The following is an 8,681-nucleotide window of genomic DNA, read 5'->3' as shown; positions in this document are numbered from 1 at the left end:
AACTAGAGAAGCCTGAGCACCACAACCAAGACCAGTACAGCCGGAAAAAAAAAAAAAAAGAAGAAGAAGAAATAGCCTGCTTGGCCCTTGTGCAGTCCCACCGGTGCTTCTGAAGCTTCCTAAGCCAAGTGGGAAGGGTTCTGGCACACCACGTACTTACTGAGTCGCGGTTGGTGCTCAGCCCTGGGAAGGATCCTCAGGGCATGTGAGTAGGTTAGATACTGGCTCCTGACCCCAAGGCATATATAGGCCAGATGAAGGGCAAGAAACGAGAAACATTATGGACCCTCGGCAGGAAGAATAATTAAACACCAGGCAGGGTGACCTCCATTGTGAGCGTGATGAGAGATGGTGAAGGAACAAGAGAGATGCTTCCACAGGAGGGTTTTAAATGAGGAAAAGCCCTCCTTTCCTGCTGCTAAACTGGGTACAACCCTGTCCACTGACCTTTCCACAGGCCTTTTCCTTAGAGGAATCTCCAAACACAGCCTCACCAACTCTCATCAGCATGAGGACTTCTTTCCATTTGGGGCCTGTACCTGTCAGTTTACCCTTGTCTAAGCTGAATGTTATATCCTCAGCTAGACCTCATTGGGCCCTCACTGTGTTGAGATCTGGGTTTCAGAACTCCTCTTACTTTGCAGCTTCACCTAAAACCAGCCAGCTCCTCCACTTAATACAGCCCAGAGCATAAAGATATTTCAATATATGCTTGAATAGTGGAGATTTGCACACGAGGCACCAGTTACAAGCAACCCTACTTCTGCACAAGCTGATCATCTATTATGGAGTCCTTTGAATGCACTTGTTTGTAGCTGGTAGAGAGTTCCTTGGCCTACTGATCACTGTTTCTGGGGTTGTTGCTCCAGAGCAAAGCAGTGCCTTTGTGTGTATCTATTACAAAGACACTGGGTTTCCCAGGCAGCTCTAGTGGTAAAGAACCCACCTGCCAATGCAGGCGACTTAAGAGACGCAGGTTTGATTCCCTTGGTTGGGAAGATCCCCTGGAGGAGGGCATGGCAACCCACTCCAGTATTCTTGCCTGGAGAATCCCATGGACAGAGGAGCCTAGTGGGCTACAGTCCATAGGGTCACAAAGAGTCAGACATGACTGAGGCGACTTAGCATGCACACAGGCATTACAAAGACATAAACCACACACATGGCCCATCTTCTCCTTTACACGGCGGCGCAGCCAGGGGTGATTGGAAAACGACATTTTAAACCCCAAAGCAAATTACAGCAAGGAATCAGTGTGAAATTACTATCCTCTCCTCGGAGTTCCTTTTTAAAAGTCAGGCAGCAGAGCCCAGGATAAAAGTTGGCCTGTCAGACAAGCCCATTCAAGCTTGCAATTCCGCTGTCATTTGCCCGACGGGCTTGTGATAAAGAGCAAGGATAAAAAATCTGCCAAAAATAGTGCCACCGAGAAACCGACACCCAGGCCAACTCAGGAGCCAGCACAGTGCCAGCTCTGCCCTCCCCAGTAGGGCAGTGTCTCTGAGGATCTGTTCTGACAGAGATGTCGTGTGACCTCCAATTTCAGCACCAAGGAGAGGAAGGGCCAAAAAGAGCTCCAGCTGTGAATCCCCGAAGAAAGGGGAGGGGGAACAAAGTTTACATTGAAAATCTTGGCTTTCCAAACAGCATGTTGAGACAGCCCCACAGCAGACAGGTTTGCTGCAGGCCTGGAACTTGCCTGGGGTGGCCACAGCCTGGAGATTCACCTAGAAAGATTGTAACATTGAGCTTCCTTCTCTTTGTACTTTTGCTGGGCCTTCGATCCCTGGAGTGGTACCCTAGGGGCCTGAAAGAAAGAGATACCCCTCTTTGTAGCCGCAAGCAATGGGAGCCCAGGCAAATGGGCCAACTGGCGAACTTTGGAAAAGCCTACAGCCACGTGGCAACAGGCGCTCTGGATATCCCAGGCCGAACAGAACCTGCTCAGCCCAGGCTCTGTCACCAGTTCTCGGTGGGGAGGTAGCAGGCTGATTTCCAGCCTGTGTGCCCCTGCTATGAGGGGGTGAGACAGAAGGACACCCACACCTGCCAAGTGACTAACGCCCTTAGAGGTAAGAGGTCACGCCCACGGACAGAAGCAGATTTTACTGTTTCAGCTCATGTTTATTGTGCCCCTGGGAGTGAGGTGCCTCCTTGGGACTCCCTAACTGCCCTGACAGGCAGGTCTCAGTCCTAGTTTACAGGTGAGTCCACTGCATCTCAGAAAAGTTCACTAACATGCCTCACTTCATTCACACTGTTGTGAAATGGGTAAGCCAGGAGTCAGATCCCAGTCTTTGGGACCCAAGTCAAGTGGATTCCATCAGAGGCATCCGCCAAGCCTGCTTCAGAGATGGCAGCTCCCACAGAAGTGGGGACAGTGGGGTCTGTCTTCACCTGCAGGGCGCAGCATCTCCAAATCCTTTGTCCCCATTTTCTTGTCTTGATGTCCTGTCACCCACTTGCCATGTGCAACCACCGACCAGATTTTAAAGTAGCCACAAATATCTGGCAACATATAACCTGACTTGTGTTTGGTTGATAAAGACCCTCAAAGGAAATAAACACAGGAATTGCGAGGAGTCCAGGGTGGTAATCTTTTCCCAGAAAGGACCCCTCCAGGGGCCAGGGTGTCAGGGCAATGTATTGTCTAATAGGCCCCAAAGAACAACAATCATCATGACGGTTATCATAGAAATCACCCTAGGTACTACTAGACTTCGCATCTGGAGGGTGGTCCTGATGGATGGCTCGTTAGAGAGTTCACGGGGGCCCAGCTGTCCTCACTCCTGCTGTCTCTCTTTCATGTCACTCACAAGTGCCTCCTGCAAACAGAACATTCCCTGGGGAGCTTTCCCCGGGGACCCTGATCTCTGGCATCCTTAAACAGCTGTCACACTGTCCCAGTTGTTTTCCAAGAAGGAGGTCCCCAGGGCTTCACCGAGGCAGACTTGAACTCAACCCTGCAGTGTTGATCTATCCCCTTTCATGTCCCCCTGGGAGAGGGGTGCCGCAGCCTGGGTGCCCATGGTTAGATCCTGGCAGCCTCTCAGCTTCTGCAGCTCATTACCTGTTGTTTTCTACCCAGAATATGCGTTTGGACATGTCAAGATCTCAGCGGCTCCTACAAAGGCAAACTCCTCTGGAGGAACCTGAGATTTCTTCTGCACAGACCAGCCTCACACCCCTTGGGGCAGTCTGTCAGCAAAGCATTTACACTGGGCACGGAAGTAACGCATTAGAGAGGGTAGGTGAGGGAAGCCTTCATTCAGCACTTGATCTTGAACTTTGTATTTGCCAAGGGCTTTTAAGTCATTTCCGTTAGCTGTTACTCTTGAACGTCCTTAGGAGGTGGGTAGAAACTGGTGTCCTCCTTTTGAGAAAAAGGACATGGGGAGGGACGTGTCCCCAGGGACACATCCATGGAGTGGAAAGGGTCAGAGACCTTGCTGGGGAGGCGTTCCGCTCAACCTTCATCCACTCTCAGCCCCCTCTGCATACAGTAAGCCAACAGGGAGGATGTTTCTGGAGCCTGGCTTTCATCCAGGAATCGTCCTGCATGTTAGCCTGCTAGAAGCCAGGTTGAGGTCTTTGTGACTGTCATGTGGCAGGTGAGGGGGAGCCTCAGAGGGGTACGTGCTGTGCAGCAAATCACAGAAGGATGAACAACTGCTGGGCACGCAGAAAGCTGGTGCTCACTCCCCAGCCACTCCCGAGCCAGCTTTGAAGCAAGATGTATTTTTAAACACGAGCCTCGTACAGAAAATGTTCCCTTGCATGTCCCCATAGCCTACTAATGGGGCAACGGTTGGCAACCAACACCACCAGCCCGTGCTCAGGGCTGTGTTCTCAATTTTTCTTTCTATTCTTGTCCCCTGGCATACGATAGGGGTTGCTGTCCCAGGAGACTACAGGCGACTGACGAAAAAGGTTGCAGTCGTCTCTTGCCTGCTCTCAATTTCAAGACTCTCTGATTTCGTTCAGACACTGGGCCTGTGGGTCTGTGTCCGTTGACCGAGTGTGGAACCATTATTTTTTTTTTAATTCTTCCAGCAGATTCCATGAAACTGCCCAATGTTTCCCAGAAGGCTGTGGTCCCCCTGCATCACCCTGGACTGAGAAGGGACTACGTTAGAAAGCCAGCTACCCATCTGGGGCGCGAGAAAGCAGCCTCTGTGATCCTGATAAATTTCACAGCAGGATCAAGGGCCTCATGTCCTTTTTTTGAAAATGAAAATAGCCATTTGGGGTCAACTTTCTGTCTTCCCATTGCTCTGATTAGAATTTATCTCCTTGTGCTCGTATGTGCTAAGTCGCTTCGGTCGCGTCCGACTCTTTGTGACCCCACAGACTGTAGCATGTCAGGCTCCCCTGTCCTTGTCCCCAGGGGATCTTCCTGACTCAGGGATCGAACCCCCATCTCATGTCTTCTGCATTGCCAGGTGGGTTCTTTACCATTAGCGCCACCTAGGATCCTCTTCATTTCCTTAGCAAGAGAAAAGAAAGTCACCTTACAAGTCCAAATTATTACTAGAATGATTCCTCTACTTAATTTATTTAGGATATCCTCCTGAATTGTCCTGGTGTGTCCCTGAGTATTATTATTATCTGTTATTGCTGTTGTTGTTTTAAAGGAGCCATTTCTAACCAGGGGCTGGGGCAACACCCTTTGTTCTCTGGGCCCCAGGTCCTAACCCTCAGCAAGGGAAGCATTCCTGCACTGCTGTGTTTTTTTGAGTTATGCAATATAAACAGCTTCAAGGAGATGAGCTCCTCCAGTTTTGTTTTTAAACCCTGACTTCACTTGCCCTCTGCAGAGCTTGGCATTTGGGTGGTTTCCTCCTGCCTTCTCTGTTTTCCTTGCTAGAAAACAAAACACCCTTCCCTTGACCCTCCTCCAGGACCAGCCCTTTCCTCCCCAGACTCAGCAATGGAATGAGCCACTGCTGATGGAAGGAAATTCACCAGGAATTGGTGAAGAAGCTACTGAGGAAGTCTAACACACCCCTGCTTTGTCTCTGCTCAGTTTGGACACCTCTTTTTCCTCTGGTGCAGGCTCATCAGCTTGGATGCAGAGTGGGCGCCCAAACTGAGCAGAGACGAAGCAGTCCTAGGTGTTAGATTTTCTCTGTAACTTCTTTACCCATTCCTGGTTCCCCCAAGTCAGGAGTATCCTCAGAACATCTGAAGCATAATTCTGCTCAGCATATGGATTCACACCTGACTTTTCAAGAACACAGCTGATGTGTAAAACAGGTGTGACTGGACTTAGGAGAAAAGTTCAAAAGGTATTGCAAACGTCAGCTCCACATTATTTTGCTACTTGCATCCCCTTAAAACAAATATTTGCAAATCGTTTCATCGCTCATTAGACCAGACTCATGGTTTATCCTCCTAATGATTCCACGCAGTGGAGAAACCCTGCAGTCTTCTCGATGAGTTTGGCTTGGCAAAACGGCATGCAAGGCACAGTTGGATTATAATACAATTTTAGTCACAGGTTTCCTAAAACAACCATCCTAGGCTGAGTCACTGAATCCTTTATTTACACAGTTGTCTTAATGCAGACAACCAATATTTTCAGAATAGGTATTAACTTTCAAATTTCTTAGTAGGTCAAATCCCTACTTCCATCCATAAAATTTTATTTTACAGTATTCTGTCTGTCTAATCACCTCTAATGACTCAGGCTTGCCATCTATCTGGTGGGGGTCAGCACCTTCAGGATGAGAAGGATGCTCTTTTCATCCTTCCAGAAGTGTGAGTTTGGGAGGGAGGGCTGAAAGGTGGAAGGCATAGAGGTTTGGAAAATCGAGTGCCCAGGGCATGGAAGTTGTGAAGAGGGAGCCCAATGGTAGGAATGGCCTGGGATAGAGTGAGAGGAGCCAGGTACTTGGCCTTTCCCACTGGATTCGAGAAAAGTACAAGAGAGAAAGAAAGAAAAAAAAAAAAGGAGAGAAAGGAGGGAAGAAAGGAAGGCAGGAGAGAAAGAAAGAGAGACCGGAGAAAGAGAAAGAAAAGAAGAGAAATTACAGCTGTGGTTGGGGCGGGGGTGCGAGGAGGGGGGATGTTGGATAGGCCTGGATATTTTTGCATCAAGAAATGCTTCCAGTTCTACCAATTGAAGCTCAGCCAGGGCCTCTGACAAAGCCACACGGCATCCTCTTTTCAAGACTTTCAGAATTTCTCTGCATTTTTCCAGCAGTAGGAGCAGCTGCTGCCAACCTTGGCCCAGCCTCTCATTTGCCAGCTCGCAACCCTACCCACTCTTCTCCTTCTGTTTCTCTCCTTCAAGGTCAAATCCCAGTGCACCTCAACTTTTCAGTGAGAGCCTCAGCCCTCAGTGTCCCGGGGGCGGGGCGGGGGGTGGGGTGATGGGGCCTGGCTGTGAGCAGCGTGGGGCGGGAGGGAATCTGCTGGGGCCTTGACTTTCTCACCCATGTTTCAGATGTGCTGGGGTGTAATGGTAAACAGCGTCTCCCTTGCTGCCAGAACGGCCTCTCCACCCCAGTCCTGTTCCCATCACCCTAGGGGTTCCAGTAATAGGGCGTAAAGCAAACAAAGAAAAACAGTAATCTGGTGTTCCAATTGCATTTTTTGTTTTTAGAAAATGTTAATGATAGGTTATTTGATTACCCTAGGTTTGGCTCTGCCTGCTCGGCATTAAGCACATCTGGTATTTAGTAACAATATAAGTAGCAGGAGTTTTTTTGGCACTTGAAAATAAGCTCATCCAATGTTGCCATGCAGTTTGGAAACTCGTCAGAGAGGCCAGCCAAACTTGTGGAGATACAAGACTTTTTCTGTAGGCCGGGCAGCTGGCCAGGACAGCTAAAAAATGTGAATTGGCTAAGAACTGCTGCCACGCAAACACTTCTGGAAATTTCTGTGCTTGGGCCTGCCAAATCCATTATGCACAACATGAATTACAAGACTTTCTATCTCTCCAAGCAGTTGCTTTTTGAGCTTAATTCTCCTATGCACTTTATGAAACATACACACACAACCAAAATGAGAAAAACACCCTCCCCCAAATCCACTACCATTAAAAAAAAAAAATCTCTTTCCACTGGGGCTGCCAAGCTCACAACTGTTCCTGAATTAGGAGAAATAGCCTCAAACTTTGGGTTGAATTACATTAAATCTAACACGTGGGAGGCAACTGGGCTTCCTGGAAATTCTAGAAAGGAAAGATGTCTCACATCATGGAGACAGCCTGATGTCTAGATGGGAAACACGGAGTAACAGAAGAACTTGGAAGGAGAAAAACATATACACCCTTCACTCGGCCTGTCCGGTCACCAGGGCTTGGACTTTAACTGGGATTTGAATCAGACCAGGGAGCAAACCTTTTAAGCAGAATGTGTTTCTTCGGCATGGAGGCTGCGGCCCTGCCTGGAGATGTCTGGGTCCGCCTTGAGGTCTGGCAGGCCTATCAATCATCCGGGCAGGATTTGAAGCAGAGGGTGGGCCCCGGAGGACAAGCCACAGCTGGCCAGGGGAAAAGCAAGCAGGAGAGGTACAGCCAACACTTCTAGTCGGATCCTGGGTCTGCCCGGGCTTCCCTCCCTCCCAAGGCTTAAAAAGCTTTGCATCATTTCATTTCTGCTTCCAAATTGAGACTTGCCTCTTGCTTGTGATTCAGAGGTACTAGATTACTCAGACTCTGCCCGGGATTGTTGTCAAGGGCCTGGAGCTCCACTCCTATTCTCCAGAAGCGCTGGGATGACATTTTTCATAGGACACACATAATAGCTACTATGAGATAATCATATTAGCCCATAATGAGACAGAGAGTACAGCTAAATCCTTCCGACTCCCACTGGGGCTGACGCTTTCTCCATACACAGCCCTTTTCGTGAGAACTGTAAGGTCGCTGCAGGTGTTTTTTTTGGTCTTAGACAATGGTGTCAATTTCACTAAGTCCCAACTCTAAGGTGTTCAAAAAGCCCATGGTCCCCACGATGTCATTGACCCAGTGAATGAATAATTAGCTACTCCAGTGTGCCTCGGTTCCCCTCTCTGTGTGTGCTGTGGGCGTTCTCCCAGGGCAGGGGAAAAGCCGTGTGATTGGACATCGGTCTCGGCCTCGTATTTTTGTCACCCTGTTACCTCCTTCGAGCCGCAATCTCTTAAGTCTCAGCCTGGCACCCTCTCTTGTAAAATGGGGCCAGTACCAGCCTCCTCTTAGCGCCACAGTGAGGGACCAAGTGTGGTCGTAATTACACAACTTCTTTGTAAACTCTAGCACAGTATACAAATGTAAGGTGTTCATAGTATCTTTCCAGTCCTAATTGTAGAAATTTGATCACTTAAGTTACTGGGAAAGTGACACAGAGGCTTGTAGTGGGATAAGGGTGGAGGATGGGATCCGAGCAGTCCACACGCATGAGCAATGGAACCCGGGTCTTTATCGGGGCTGTCAGTGAGAAGAGATGCTCGTTTTCTGCAGCTGTTACAGGACGACCTCTCTCGGTATAACTCTTCGTTAAAGTGTGTCCCCTCCTTCCTCTCCCTCTCCCTCTCCCTCCTGTCCTCTCTCTTTTTTCTTTTTTTTTCAGGAATCAATTGGTAGCAATCACTCTTAATGTCCCATTGGACTAGATTGACCTGAGATTGAAGGTGAGGCTGCCAGTTGCTAATTAGATTTCCTTTCCCATCGTGAACTGTATCCCAGAACC

The 8,681-nt window shown here is 48.9% G+C and overlaps 1 long non-coding RNA gene across 1 annotated transcript; it reads right to left on the bottom strand.

Annotated features, from left to right (window-relative positions):
* Positions 1–2,103: 2,103 nt before the first annotated feature.
* Positions 2,104–7,557, bottom strand: LOC132658654 (uncharacterized). Its single transcript, XR_009598564.1, has 2 exons — positions 7,350–7,557; positions 2,104–4,486 (listed from the first exon to the last, which is right to left on the bottom strand). It is a non-coding gene; the product is annotated as an uncharacterized LOC132658654 (long non-coding RNA).
* Positions 7,558–8,681: the final 1,124 nt, after the last annotated feature.

The sequence above is a fragment of the Ovis aries genome, chromosome 25, assembly GCF_016772045.2.
Source record: "Ovis aries strain OAR_USU_Benz2616 breed Rambouillet chromosome 25, ARS-UI_Ramb_v3.0, whole genome shotgun sequence".
Taxonomy (NCBI): domain Eukaryota; kingdom Metazoa; phylum Chordata; class Mammalia; order Artiodactyla; family Bovidae; genus Ovis; species Ovis aries.
The sequence above is the reverse complement of the archived record's forward strand: the minus strand, read 5'-3'. Positions and strand labels throughout refer to the sequence as shown.